This window comes from Diadema setosum, chromosome 7, assembly GCF_964275005.1.
Source record: "Diadema setosum chromosome 7, eeDiaSeto1, whole genome shotgun sequence".
NCBI classification, from domain to species: Eukaryota; Metazoa; Echinodermata; class Echinoidea; order Diadematoida; family Diadematidae; genus Diadema; species Diadema setosum.
The window spans coordinates 15805583-15821554 of NC_092691.1; the positions used below are offsets into that span (position 1 = coordinate 15805583).

Genomic DNA, 15972 nt, shown 5'->3' on the forward strand with positions numbered 1-15972 from the left:
ATGTTAACATATATACCAGGTTCATGATCCTATTATGGACACATACTAGTAGCAGGTAATGACACACAGACACCAACAGTGAATATGACCCCGTTTACAGTGCGGGGCCGGGCTCGGCCGCGGCTCGGCCGCGGCCGAGTCCGGCCTCAAGTGCGCGGCCGAGCCTCGCAATTTTGTCCGTTTACACTGCTGGGCTCGGCCGCGCTTTTGATTCAAACCTTTCAATATTTTGTCGTAGTGGCGCTCTGCTTGTAAACAAACGCAATTTGGTATTGTCTGGTTTTCAGACCCTTTGCCAAATGAATTCCGTGGCGACGAAGTCGCCGTTCGGGCAAAGGCCTTTGCCGAAGGAAAAAATCCTTTGCAGGACAAAACCACCTTAAACTATACTAGTTTTCGACGTTGAGGGGGTTAATATCCTGAATAGCGAAAGATAAAGGCAGAGTGTTTGGAAGCCAGACTAAAATTGACCGCGCAATTGGCCGCGCATTTGGCCCAGTTTGCGTTTACACCAAGAAGAGGCAGGGCTCGGCCGCGGCTCGGCCGCGGCCGAGACCACCTCCAGAGCGAGGCCAAATGCGAGGCCAATTTTGGCCTCGCATTTGGCCTTTTGCGCGTTTACACTGAAGCGGGGCTGGGCTCGGCCGCGGCCGAGCCGCGGCCGAGCCTCGCACTGTAAACGGGATCCAAGTTATGATAATCTCGGTTATACGTGTACATAGAAAAAAAATGATGGATAAAAGAAAATGCTTTCACCTTTGCCTGATTATTATTGCTTTCCATTTTTTACCTGTAAGTGTGCGTTCGTGTTTGTGTATGTTAGACATTGAATATTACAACCCCTCATTTCCCTAGGACATTTCGCTGAAAATGAGAATATGGTATGGACAAAAAAAAATGATAATATTACAGTTTAAACCACAAGAGAACAGGGTGGCTATCACTCCCACAAAGACACACACATACACACACACGCGCACACACACACACACACACACACAAACAGAGCAAGCACGTAAAAACAAAGCAATTCACCATGCACGCACATTCCTGTCAATTACAATTTCATCGTTTTTGTAGATTTGTCTATATGTGACCGTGCACCTCAAAACGAACATAAAGTCGCACACACTGATTTTGCGTGAGGACTGAAAATAAGTGAAATGGGTCAACCTAGCCGAACTTGACTTTTTCATATTTTCTGAAAGAGCGGGTCTTCTTTTACATTATGCTAAAATTTGGTATGATAAAACGGGCAGGAATGTGTGTTCTTTTAGCAGTTTATCTGGAACATTTTGGTAGAATAGTGTGATTAGGTGTGTCTTTAGAATCTCTTTTTCATTTCTGAAAAACCTTGTCCACACTCTTCACTTTCAACTCTAATAACTTTTGAAAGGATAGTGCTACTGCTTTGAAAGTTGGCATTAATTATGGACAGAATGTGTTAATGAGGCATGCTTAATTTCATAATCCCTTCATTGTTGTTACTCTGGTGGTTTACTCCCTTTTTTTTTTGTCCCATTCATCACACAGCCAGCACGGTTTGGTAAAGATTAAGCGCTTGAATAGACACTCTCCTTCAGAGCCTCTTTTTTCAGTTCACACTTTTCCTGACTTTGTGCTTTCTTTCCAATATTTAGATAGGTTAGGAGAGTCCATTTTGATTTGAGTTATACATCATTTTAAAGCTTAAAGTCTGCTCTTTCAGAATATGGTCTTAACTAAAAATTAATGTCTGGCCACTTTTTGTTTGTTTTGAGGTGCAGGGTCACATATGACAATGCGCATGAGACAAACAGTCATTCACACCCACTCACACGTACAAACACACATTAATTCCTTTTGATCAATAGACATGCTGGCAATCATATCCCATCAAATACATGTTTTCAGTCATACCACGTAATTTAAAGGGGCCCTGAAATCAAAATGCATGTTGGTTTGTGTTGATTTATGATACCCTCAACATTACTTTTGTGGTGAAACGAATATCTAGAAACAGTCCATGTATTTTTAATGATTTTTTCTTCCATTTTTCTTCAGATTACTTGGGAACGCCCACAAAAAATCCTTCCAAACCAATATTCCTCAGATGACCTCATCTGTCAATCATTGCTCAAGTATACTGAAATGTTTAACAAAGGACATTGGAATGCACCTTCCCCTCGATTCAGCATAACTTGCATGTTTCTGTGAGTAACAAAAGACATGGCGAGGGAACATGCAAGTTATATGCTGAGTCGAAGGGCCCCTTTAGAGCCCATTTAACAACAGCTTCTCAGTCTTTCTCCTCTTCAAGATATCAGGTGCCTTGCCAGAAATGAAAAAAATTAATTAAAACCAGTTTTCCTTGGTGAATGTATCTACAGATGTATTAAATTTCATTCACAAATTGCTATCAAAATGTGTGATAAAAACTGGAAGGAATATCAGAATCTGTTGACAATGTGACATTTGTGCAAAAAAAAAAACAAAAAACAAAAACAAAACACTGGTTTATGGCACATGATGGTCGAAGACCTCATTAAAAGTTATCACCTGTAGGGCCTATCTGTATCAATGGTTTCCTTGAAGAGTCGATACATCTATCTTGAAACAAAGCAGCGGTGTAAAAATGTCACTTTGATTTAGTTCTCAGCTCTGCACACTGCACGGATATAACTAAGGGTAGCTGAACAGCCAACAGGAAAAAATATCAAGTACATACAGTGATACACTCATTTGCAATTTCAGTTTTCTGAGAATATCCTACATCCATACATGTTTATGAACATTGTACGTGAATGAATATTATCTGTTCATGTTCTTCATGCCTTTAGATGATAATGTGGATATAAAATCCGGCACTACACGTGTATTTCTATTAAAAAAAAAAGACTTTTAAATTATCAAATTGAAGTGCCTACTACGAATGACAAGGTAAAAACTGAACGCCAGCATAAGTAGTTTTATTAGTAGAATCTAAAGAAAACTTTTCTCCCTTCAATGATAAACAGACTAGAGATTTGAATTATCAGTATCCACTCTCTTGAAGGATTTATAACAAGAAATGAACTCTATCTTAGTGTTGTTATGTTGTTGTTTTTTTTTGTAAATAAACGTGTGTTTTTTTTCAATGATTGGAGAAGTCGTGAACTCTTTGAATATCTACACATCTTAGATCTTACGTGCTTAACTTATCTGTCCAATATCTGAAAAAAGGAAAGTAAGAAGTAAAAAATATTCTAGAAGACTTTGATGAGAATTACAAGAATCGGTACACCAAATTGAGGGCTGCAGATACAAACTTCTTGTGCATTGATATCGAATGGATTGCAATCCCATATCACAGCACATCTTTTTCTTTTTTTCTTTTTTACCATCCCTACTAACTTCACAAACATTTCTATTACACTGTTCCGTACAGGAACCGGGTATGCCAGGTTCCTGTAAGGTAAACTCATAGAAGGGAATCTGGTATAACAGGTTCCCAAAATGTACACACGAATGTCTGTATTCGTGGCCTAAATTCAAGTTTGTTTTATGCGATAATTTATTCCTATGCTTTTACTCTGCAAAAATTATCACAAGCGTTCGTATACAAGGCTAGCACAGTACAGTTCATGCTCGCCGTACATAACTATGGCATAGCGATACGCTTGCGTGCGATAAAGCGATATGCAGGTATCAATCTGTGGACGGCCATCCATGTACGTGTGACGAAGGTTTGATCGATTCGTGGATTACAACTGTCTGGTCCTTCTTTTTTTATCTGGAACTCTTGACAACATTGTTATCGGCATTACCGTGGTTTCTGTCTCCACTCATTTCGACACTGCCGGTGACAGCTAGCTCATCCCACCTCTATAGACTTTTATTGTACACGCGTAAGCGCGAGTGAGCGGTATCATAAAACCACGTAGTATCATTATGGAGACATGCCTTTAGATCACTGCGAATGCTATAGTGTTATTTGATGAGATGGAATGCTTTTCAGATATGATTAGAATCTAGTTACCGGTACATGAAAGAATCCCTTCAAAATTTGATAAGATCGTGAAACTTTTTCAATCCCTTTCTTAATACTATTCAAAATTGATTAGTTTGTTTGGTGGGTCGAAGTCGACCCGCGGAATTCTTGATTGATTGGTACAGTTCATGTTCTCTGCTTTACCACGTACATTCTATGTTTTGTAGGCCCTATACATTGTACAAAATGCAAACTTTGGGATTGAATGATCATAGATGCCAAAGGTGATTTCAGAAGTCGTATGCCACTATTGTTTCTTCGTCCGTCCATGCACAACTTTGAATTAATTATCATATCAATCAATTTACCCTATAGAGCCAAAGGGCGGGGGGGGGGGGCACATTGTGCCCCCTACCATATTTTTATTTGCCACTCCTACGCACTTTTTTCCGATTTCAACTAGATTTGTTGACTTTTCCTAAAATTGTATCGCAAAAAATGATATATAGGCCTAATTCAGCCATGTCCGATATTTCTGGTTGCCATGGCAATCGTAAACTGACAACCCTGTCAGTCAGAGTGTGCGTACTCTTCTGTTCCAGTACAATATAATAGTGGATAATATGGGATTTTCTTGGCTGTCATTTGCTAAATTAGCAAAATATCACGTTATCATGGCTGTTAATGGCCCTGCAAATTGCTCTATGTGACATAGGCATTAAACAATAGCTATAAAAAGAGATAATTGAAAAAACGGTATTTTTCAAAGATAACCATCTTATTTTGTGTCATTTTGACTCTTCCACACAAAGTTCTAGTATCATCTTTCTTTATACTAGAATGAATAGCCCCTCCGTGTGGTGACCTTGAGAATTTTAATCATGACAGACAATGAAATTTGAATTGCTTTTGTATTGTGCCAAATTAGTCAAAAATGGAGACATATTTATATACTCCGGAAAAAAAAATGAAAAAGAAAAATCAAGTTTAACTGAGCATATTCCTTATATTTATCTTCTTCTTCTTCTTCTTTTTTTGTTGTTGTAAATAATGCCCTTAATGGGTGGCCATGAGAAAGTTCAAATGTGTAGGGTCATATAGAGTTTGAGTTGCTCCATCCATGTGCCAAATATGACGGCGATACATCATGTGCGCCCCCCCCCCCCCCCCCCCCCCCGCCGGCCGCGAATATTTTTTTCGTACGTGGAAACGCTACAGGACATGAATTATTCATAAGTTTAGCTGAAATTTTGAAGTGCGCAAGCGCGTGGACTTCTATGGCTTGGCCAATATATACAGGATGAACGGACTCGCATACTGTACATTTGATTTACATACATGATCACGTGTGATCACTGCGTGCGTACGTACGTGTTCGCTATTCAGTTTACATTCGATTCGCAGTTCATGAGCGCCCTACGTAACCCCGCTGGAAATATGCGGGCAGCTAGCAGCCAGCTAGTGCGGAGATCATCGTGATAGACCTTATGCATTGACGTCATCACTTGCTTGACAACCTCTCGCGACGCCATCTTAGAGGGCAAGCGAAGTCCTTGATGCAGAGGCGTGCAGCTAGTTATGTGCTTTTCCTATGCGCGCTAGCGGCGATCGTCTCACTCGCCGCCAGTCCCCAGGCTAATGGCAGGTTTTTTTTTTTACCATCAAACAAGTTTGACATGACATGACACATTATGCAGCAATATTTGGGTAATTTTCTCACATTGTGCAATCGAAATACTCACAGTAACTACAGAATTCCTAGGTTATATCGCAGAAATTTGTATCCATAGCGCAATATCGCCGTTCGCTGAATGTATGTCGCCATTTTGCATTTCATTAGCCAATCACATGTGAGGTACGTGTTTTAGTAAAAAAAACACGTAGAAATCTACCTCGCATGTGATTGGCTAACGGATTCGTAGGTTGATTAGCTGTTACCACCGCTGGTAGTTGCATCTTTTTTCATGAAAATTGTGCCAAAATGTTGGATATATCATTAACCTGGTGAGTGCAATGCATACATCAAATGTCGATTTTGCTATACAAGTTTGAATTTCCCGATCTAGGGCTGTAGATTACATGCAATAGAAAAGACAGTAAAAGAAACACCGATGTTGTGTGTAAATGCCCATTGCCTCGCGTGTAAAAGCATGCTCTAACAACGCATCGCTTGCCCTCTGAGGGAGGGCGCCCTTCAGTTAGTAAGACCGTGTGACGTCATATGCATAAGGTCTATTGTCAGCCAGGGCGGCCAGCCAGCATGTATAGGAGAGCAGGTACATGCGTACACTGTAGTTCAAGTGCAATGTACAACTGTACAAGTCACAACTTCTACAGCCACAGGCTTGTGGAATTGATGCCACATTACCACTATTCGTACATGCATAAACATGGCCAAATAAGAGCTCTTTCGAAATCTTTTGCACGACCTCTTTTTTTTTTGTGGATCAGGTATTCGTATACACCGCTACCACAGTTACTAAGCCTACTCCGTACCACTACTACTTGGCTATGATCGGGGAGGTGGTTCCCACCTCCCTGCTATGATTTATGAAGCGGATCGTGTATTCACAATCGACTTCTCAGAGCTGCCAGTGAACATAGTGACTCGAGCATCTCGAGTGCACTTTCGAATAACAACGAAAGATCATTACAAATCCACACGTAAACATGTAATAATACTAATAGTAGGCCGAACTTCAGTAGAGTCTAGTTCTGTGTTTTCAAACTGATTAGTTAATTAGAAGTAGGTGATATGTCGGCGTGATTGTATCAGACGTACAAGGTGATAATTGTGTGTGCAATGTGATGTGTGTTGTAGAGCTATCGCAAGCGACAGTTATTTTCCTGCATGTCCATGCGCTTGCGCACTTCAAAATTTCAGTTAAACTTATGAATAATTCATGTCCTGTAGCGTTTCCATGTACGAAAAAAATATTCGTCCCCCGGCCTGGGAAGGGTCAAAATAGCTTAGGCTTTATGGGGTTAAAAAAAAAAGGAAATATCATATCCTTGTCACATCTATTCTCACCCTGAATTAAACAATGTATACCGGTATTCTGATTAACAGAAACAATGACAAAAAAAAAAGAAAAAAAGAAAAAGGTCAAAAGATAAGGATTATTAAATTCAATAATATCATGAGTGTTGAATACAAGGGGTGGTTGGGAAAAAAGGTACGCCTACATAATATATGCGCGTGTGTGTGCATGTGTATGTGTGTGTGTGCGTGTAGGCCTTTTGTGTCAAGCTGTTTGTGTGTGTAGGGGCAAGCAATGATAGACCTATATACCTCATGAAGAGTTTAATTGCAAAATGAGCTAAGCGCCATTTCTAATATTTTAAAGTAGGCCTATGTCCATCGTCAGATAGAGCAAAATAAAACCTTTCCGGTGATCCTTCACTTGTTACATTACAAAGAATATTCTAGAAGTTATTGAAAATATCCTGCATTTTCTTATTTTCTTTGTGTCTTTTTTAGCACCTTTTATAAAAAATATATCTACCAAACAAAAATTGTGTAAGCGCGTTTTGCGATACAGCTCTTCATTATATAAACGCTGATAGATTTGCCGAATCGGTCGGAAGTAGGGCCTACTACACCAAAGCTTTTCCATATTTGTGCATCATTTTCTCCATCCTATAATGCCATTGTTTTAATACCTCCGCCAAGGGAGGAGGTGATGTTTTCGTTACCGTTGGTTCGTTTGTTACCTCCGCCAAAGGAGGAGGTTATGTTTTCGTTACCGTTTGTTTGTTTGTTTGTTTGTTAATTTGTCCTTGTGCAAAATAACTCAAAAAGTAGTTAACGGATTTGGATGAAACTTGCAGGAAAGATTTAGAATGATACAAGTAAAAGATGATTAAATTTTGGTAGTGATCAGAGAATTTTAGAGGAACTTATGAAGGATTTTTTATATTTTGGCAGGTAGGGTCAATGAACTTGATAGTTCAGGCTGCGCGTATTTGAGGTTTGCATGCGCGCACTAAAGTGCGTGCTCTAGTTTCTGCTAGGGCGAGGCGCGCCGTGCAGCTGAGGATTTATGACGTAACAAAGACTTCTATATTGGGAAATCGGACGACTTTCAGCACACAATGCTATAAGTAGACCTACGTAAGGGTGGAAATCACGGATATCTCTATGGAAGAACAAGATCAGTGGTGGAAACGAGCTGCATGCTTGGCGGAGGACTGCGCTCTCAGAGTGCTTCTCTCTAGTTAGTTAGTTTGTTTGTTTGTCCGTGCGCAAAATAACTCAAAACGCGCGCTTAGCTTACATACATCATGCTAGTATGGTTGGGTGTCTAATACAACGACACCCTAATGTTTTCCTATCAGCAGAAACTTACAATATCTCACAAATTCCCTGAAATTTTACTCACATATAAAGAGACTACTCTGAATTCACAAGGGTGCATTAAAATGCGATTTGTGGTGTTATTTTGACGCACTCAGTTGCGCTGTGTGTAACTAAAGGCCTTGGCCTGTGCTGTGGGGTAGGCCTAGACCTCAACTATACATTGTACTTTGAAACCAACACCCCTACCCTCTATTGCCAATACGTGTGAAGTGCACGTACTAGTAGTGCTTTTCCAATGTGCATTTATGATCTACGGTATCATCTGTGTTGCTGTTGATCTTGTTTATTATCGCGTTTTCAGTAATATTTGGACATCCTCAAATTCCCAGTGAATATTAAAGCCCAAAGAAAGTTCTGGTAAGCCTGCAAAAGTTAATGATAATAATAATAGTGGCTACTTGTATAGCGCACAGGTCCACTTTTCAGTGCTCATGGCGCTTCAAAAATGAAAAAATATCATATATTTACATGCATATACATATTCAAACATTTCAACAAAGAAAAAATGGTAAACAAAAGCAAATATATACCAAATAAAGAATACAACATATATCAATTAAAAATACAATATTAATCCAATATTAATGACATACAGCAATTACAGTCCTCAGTATGAAAGGAACAGATAAGTTTTAAGTTTGGATTTGAATGACTCTGTAGATGACAGTTCCCTTAACTGAAGAGGTAACTGATTCCACAATTTTGGTCCCATAACGGAAAAAGCACGATCACCATACCCATGTTTTACTCTGGTTGTTTGGAGTAAGAATGCATCTGATGATGAACGTAGCCTTCGTGTCGGATTGTATTTTTGAACAGAATTACTTATGTATATTGGGGAAAAAGAATGAACTGAATGATGTACTAATAACAGAATCTTGAAAATAATCCTTTTTTTCTACAGGTAACCAATGTAAGGAACGGAGAACTGGTGACATGGAATCAAACTTATTAGTAAAAGTTAACAATCGGGCAGCAGAATTTTGCAACCGTTGAAGTTTTGTGACATCTTTTTTTGAAAGATTACACAACAATGAATTCGAAAAATCCAACCGAGAAGAAATCAAAGCATGAATAAGTATCTCAGCTGCAGATTTAGACAAATATTTCCTTATGAAACTTAAATTACGCAACTGATATCGAACATTCCGCTGAATATGAGTTACATGACTTCGAAATGACATTTCCTGATCAAATATGACACCTAAATTACGGGCTGTTTTCGACGGAGTAATGCAAGTGCTACCGATGTTGACATGACATGACTGATAATCAACTTTGCTTAACATATGCTTTGATCCCAATAACAGAAACTCAGATTTATCATCATTTAGTTTAAGGCCATTGGATGTAAGCCAAATTTTCAGGTCTTGCAAACATGCTTCGAGTTTTACAATGGCGGATGACAATGAAGACACAGTGGGTTTAAAAGACAAATAAAGTTGTATGTCATCCGCATAACAATGATAACTAATACAATGCTTGCGAAATACTTCACTAATTGGTTGCATATACAGAGAAAAAAGCAGCGGGCCTCCAACAGAACCTTGAGGTACACCAAACTTTGTCATAGTTTCACAAGAGGTAGAATCACCAAAAAGTTGTCAAATTTTGCTCCAAAATGTGAACGTATGCCTAGGAAATGTGCGGAATAACGCTGTAATAACAAGATATTCGATGGGTAACGACGAAAATGGGAAATATGAACCAAAAACGTTCAGTCTCAGAACTTACTCGAACGGGGTCAGGCCTAGACTCGGACTCGGGGATAACTCAGCCTCGCTTTGCTTGACGGCGGGATGAGTTGTATTGGTTGTCCCTCTGGATTGTGCAGCGTTGTACTATGCATATGGGAGCGGCATGTATAAACTACATTGTAGCGTTCTGGCTACTCGCAGTAATGGTCCGAGTTGTTACAACGCGCGCATCAAAAACCTCTTTGGCGCGCATGCAAAATTAGTGTGCGCCTCTCAAGCACCTCTAAAAACAATCAAAGACGCTTGATAAACAACAACAAAAACTTCAAAGACCGCGCGTCTCAGCAACTGAGGTGATGTGCGTTGAGGACCGCGCGCTGTCCATTTGTTTTGCACAGGATTAGCACGCACTTTCCTGTCTGCTCATCAAGGCCTCGTTTGGGTACCCGTAGTATAGAGTACTGATGAACATGGCGATCACGAACTGTGTGTAAATTGTCTGAAATAGGGTCGAGTTTTCCCAGAGACCGAGTTAGTCTGGAGCCTTCTGGAATAAAAGTCGGTCTACCGACTTTTATTATTTTTCTCAAAATACGCCAAAACGACTCATCACTCCGGCAAACCGCGTCAGCCAGGTAAGTTTCTTTGTAGACTCTTTCGATATATTGCAAGCAAATATGAAATGATGCCAGACGGGTTCTCAGGCCCTTACCAGAACTTTGTTTTCACTTTAAATAAGAGACGTTTGGGAGGTCTATTCATCCATCCAAGAACCACTGCGCGTAGTCTTGTGCGTGACAGTTCGTTCTTTACACGCAGTGCTATAAATAGAAGGGGTGTCGGTTTTTACGTACCACTACTAGTCTACAGTGTTGATTTGTTGGAAACCTACCATACATGTACACGTATTACTAACTTTATGTTCTGTTTAAGTTACGACTCGAGATCGGTGTAAGAATGGATGGCCAGTGCTAAATCTGTTCATTACCCAGCAATAAAGCTAAGCCTAAAAAGGCTAAGGCACTATGATTTTAGTTCATACAACAATACTAGGGTGAAGCAATTTAGTTCGAAATTATAGCCTCAAATATCAGTAAAAAAAAAAAAAATAAAAAAAATAAACATATTTATAGACTGGTCCTAAAGGGAGAATCAGGCCAGAGGCAGCAGAGCCCAGCACCGATTACCAACACTTTATATCAGCACTGTACACTCTAGACTGGATCTAGTACTATGGATCTAGGTGTAGATCTTACTTTACTACTCAGGACTCTCACAAGACATTAATGACTCCACTAAACTGATCTATAAATTTTAAACTAGATCTAGTCAAATTTTTGCATGTTATCTATAATGTAGTCTGTATATGGATACTTTATTCTAACAAAACAAATATTTTCTTTCTTTAAACAAGGTGTCATCTTTGACTTGGAGGACCGTTCTGTCATTAGGCCTAGACGCAACAACAAAGTAGACGAGGTAAGATAGTCTACATATAAACATTTTAATAGTTGATTAGCAGTCGGATTCCAAATTTATTCTACATGTAAACTGCAGCTGTAGTTCTGTATTTTACTAATTTTAATCTCTAGGATTTCATTTCCAGTGTAGCCTATATTCCCTTTCCAAATTAGATAAGGAAAGTCAGTTCCACAAGGTCAAAATTTTCTTTGAAATGTTCAAAATGTTCAGTGTATTATGTCTCTACCCCCAGTTTATACCATGTTGGAAATATTTCTGTTTGTACAATAATTTATAATGCCAGCGTTTTATTTCTGATGATGAAAAAAAAAATTGTAATTCATAATCATATCAAGTTGTTTGATACCTGACTCTATCTTTATTTGAAACAGGTTTTATCTCTGGAGGCAGAGCCTAGCACAGAGTAGCATCATGAGCATGACCTAAAGAAACTGTCAGAAGTTCTAAGGTACTATTAAGACTAGATACTATATGTATACAAGATGTGACTTTCAATGTTTGAATTCAAAATTATCTATCCCTATGTTAACTTTAACAGTATTGAATGCAGCTTTGCTACCTTCCCGAGCCTGAGCTGAAGTCTAACTTTGCTGGACCTGAATCTAAGTCTGCAGTACGGTTTTGGATCATAATTACTTTAGGACCAAGTTCAGTAATATATTCAACAAAACAAATTTTGAACTAGATTACCAAAATCGTGTTTATTTTAGGGAGAAAACACATTCTATCAGCACTGTAGACTCTAGACTGAATCTAGATCTGAAGTAGAATGGATCTAGGTGTAGATCTTACTTTACTACTCAGGACTCTCACAAGACATTAATGACACCACTCAACTGATCTATAAATTGGAAACTAGATGTAGTCAAATTTTTGCATGTAATCTCTAATGTAGTGTGTATATGGATACTTTATTCTTATATATATATATTTTTTTTCTTTCTTGAAAACAGGTGTCATCTTTGACTTGGACACGAGGATCGTTCTCACATTAGGCCTAGACGATGCAACAATAAAGTGGAAGAGGTAAGAAAGTGTAGATATAAACATTTAAATAGTTGATAGATTAGCAATAAAGTGGAAGAGGTAAGATAGTCTAGATATAAATATTTAAATACTGTAGTTGATAGATTAGCAGTCAGATAATCCAAATTTATTCTACATTTATACTACAGCTGTAGTTCTGTATTTCACATATTTCTGATCTCTAGGATTTCTTTTCCAATGTAGCCTATATTCCCTTTCCAAATTAGACAAGGAAAGTCAGTTCCACAAGGTCAAAATTTTCTTTGAAATGTTCAAAATGTTCAATTATGTCTCTAGCCCCAGTTTTTACCATGTAGAAAATTTTTCTGTTTCTACAATATAATGCCAGCGTTTTATTTCTGATGATAAAAAAAGAAAAAAATTCATAATCTTACCAAGTTATTTCATACATGACTCTATCTTTATTTGATGCAGGTTTCCTCTCTGGAGGCAGAGCCTAGCACAGAGTAGCATAATGAGCATGACCTAAAGAAACTGTCAGAAGTTCTAAGGTACTATTAAGACTAGATACTACATGTATACAAGATGTGACTTTCAATGTTTGAATTAAAAATTATCTATCCCTATGTTAACTTTAATAGTGTTGAATGCAGCTTTGCTACCATCCCGAGCCTGAGCTGAAGTTTAACTTTGCTGGACCTGAATCTAAGTACGGTTTTGGATCTAAATTACTCTAAGACCAAGTTCAGTACTATTTAGAACAAAACAAATTTTGAACTAGATTACCAAATTGTGTTTATTTTAGGGAGAAAACACTTTCTATCAGCCCTGTAGACTCTAGACTGGATGTAGATCTGTAGTAGTATGGATCTAGGTGTAGATCTTACTTTACTACTCAGGACTTTCACAAGTACAATAATGACTCCACTCAACTGATCTATACATTGGAAACTAGATCTAGTCAAATTTTTGCATGTAATCTCTATTGTAGTCTGTATATGGATACTTTATTTAAAATATATTATTATATAATTATATATTTTCTTTCTTTAAAACAGGTGTCATCTTTGACTTGGACGCGAGGACCGTTCTGACATTAGGCCTAGGCGATGCAACAATAAAGTGGAAGATGTAAGATAGTCTAGATATAAACATTTTAATAGCTGATAGATAAGCAGTCAGATTCCAAATTTATTCTACATTCAAACTACAGATGTAGTTCTGTCTTTTACTTATTTCTAATCTCTAGGATTTCATTTCCAGTGTAGCCTATATTCCCTTTCCAAATTAGATAAGGAAAGTCAGTTCCACATGGTCAAAATTTTCTTTGAAATTTTCAAAATGTTCAATATATTATGTCTCTAGCCCCAGTTTATACCATGTAGAAAATTTTTCTGTTTCTACAATCTAATGCCAGCGTTTTATTTCTGATGACAAAAAAAAAAATCATAATCATATCAAATTATTTGATACCTGACTCTATTTTTATTTGAAACAGGTTTCCTCTCTGGCTTTGATGGAAGAACCGTCCTTCTACATGACAATACAACAGAGACGAGGATAAGAAAGTCTAACTAGATTTAGGGTCTATTCACAGACACAGATTCAGCAGAGTTCCATTCCAGATCATTATATTTTACATGTAGACTAACTACCCTGCAGTTGCAGGTTTCAAACCTTCAGGAAAGAAGTAAAGATTTATTTCTATTCATTTAATTTCATTTATTTCCACTTTTATAATTGGTTTACAAACTTTGCATTAAAAAATTGTCTCAGTTATACACTCAAGTGTTCATTTTCTTTCCTTCTGGCTTTGCACATTGTATGGAAGACGCAATTCAAATGTAACTCCAACAAAAACAAAAAAACAAACAAACGTAATAAGTGTCCCCTTCCCAAAGTAAAAGCTATTTAAGAGTTTCAATGAAAATATGAATATCATTAGTTTCTTTTAGGGATTTTAATTCATATAAGCTTTGTTTCTCATTTTTGAATTTAGTTTCACAAAGGACATTGTTGGTATTATGCACAGTTTGAAGAAAACAATTATGTACATACAATTTTGATATTATGTTCAATTGCAGAGATTTTAATGATTATTGTTGAAACGATCTTGATTTTAATTGTTACTAATGTTCACTGTCTTACAGTTTTTTTTTTCGTGAAAATCAAGGTAGCTTATTTATGAGTCCAAAGGAAACCTACAGATATCCAGTAATGTGTTTCTGAAACCGATGTAGATTGTCACATTGCAGCATTAAATGGAATGTACTGAATTTGAATTATCGGTAATCGTTTGATTTCTGACTACATGTATTTTATACAAGTTCTGTTGAACTTTCATGTCCTGAAATGAAACAAAGGACATTGTAGGTATTATGCACATTGTGAAGAAGACAATTTGTACATACCATTTTGATTTGTTGAATTGCGCAGTTTTCAATGATTATTCTTAAGATGGTCCTGATCTTAATTGTTTGTTCACTATCATACAGTTTTCTTGAGAAAGTCAATGTCACTTATTTATGAGTGCAGGCAAAACCAGCAAAAACCCCAAAAATATATTTTTTTTCTCAAATCGTTATTATAATGTAGTATTAAATAGAATGTACTGAATTTAACTTATTCATAATACTTTTTAAGTGATATTAATTGTGCATTTACCTGCAGACTACCAGTTAGTTGAAGTACTTTCAATCAGAATCCATGAAGTGTAATGCCTGTAAACACCATGAATAAAGAAGTGGCTGTAAGGGAAATTTGAATAAGTTTGCATTTTTTGATGTACATGTACATGTGCTATGACAGTCTGGAGAAATAAAAAGAGGAGAAAGAGGGAGAGAGTCAAGTGAGAGAGAGAGAGAGAAAGAAAAAGACAGAAAGACAGAAAAATGAAGAGAAGAAAAAGTAAAATGAGAGAGAAAAAGAAAGTGACAGAGAAAGATAGAGAAAAGAAAAGAGGAGAAAAAAAAAGAGTCATATGATAGGGAGGGAAAGAAAAAAGAAAAAGACAGAAAAATAAAGAGTAGAAAGAGTCAAATGAGGGAGAGGGAGAGAGAGAAAGGAAGAAAAAAGACAGAGAAAGATAGAGAAATGAAAAGAGGAAGAGAGAGTAAAGCACGTGTATAACCTATGTGCGCGTATAGATACGTCGGTTTGCGAAAGCTTAACTTCACGTCTCTGTGCAAATTTCAAGGACGCGCACCGATGAGTCACCCATATTCCTCTGTGAGAGTCCAGTTTTCGTGGTTTCGCATAGTGACGTACCACTTTGCTTGCGTATATCTTCCTTTTTCTTGTATGTAACAACTGAAAATTCATATCATCAGACAGAATGAATACCAGTATGCTAGCATTCTAAAAAATCCGCAATCCAATGCAATCCGAATTTATCGTTGGGAAATTAAGAAATATTTAAATGCGTTTTTCTCGAAACTGTCTTTTCGCATCGCGCGCTGAGATACGTCGGTTTGCGAAACCAGCGACGATATATCTAT

The 15972-nt window shown here is 37.6% G+C and overlaps 1 protein-coding gene and 2 long non-coding RNA genes across 3 annotated transcripts in view; 2 read left to right on the top strand and 1 right to left on the bottom strand.

Moving 5' to 3' along the window:
* Positions 1 to 15972, bottom strand: part of LOC140231078 (BDNF/NT-3 growth factors receptor-like) — an 86818-nt gene that overhangs the window by 53225 nt on the left and 17621 nt on the right. The window lies entirely within an intron of this gene.
* LOC140230338 (uncharacterized) lies at positions 10626 to 12516 on the top strand. Its single transcript, XR_011901390.1, has 4 exons — positions 10626 to 10641; positions 11421 to 11485; positions 11860 to 11936; positions 12442 to 12516. It is a non-coding gene; the product is annotated as an uncharacterized lncRNA (long non-coding RNA).
* Positions 12981 to 14421, top strand: LOC140230339 (uncharacterized). Its single transcript, XR_011901391.1, has 3 exons — positions 12981 to 13026; positions 13534 to 13606; positions 13974 to 14421. It is a non-coding gene; the product is annotated as an uncharacterized lncRNA (long non-coding RNA).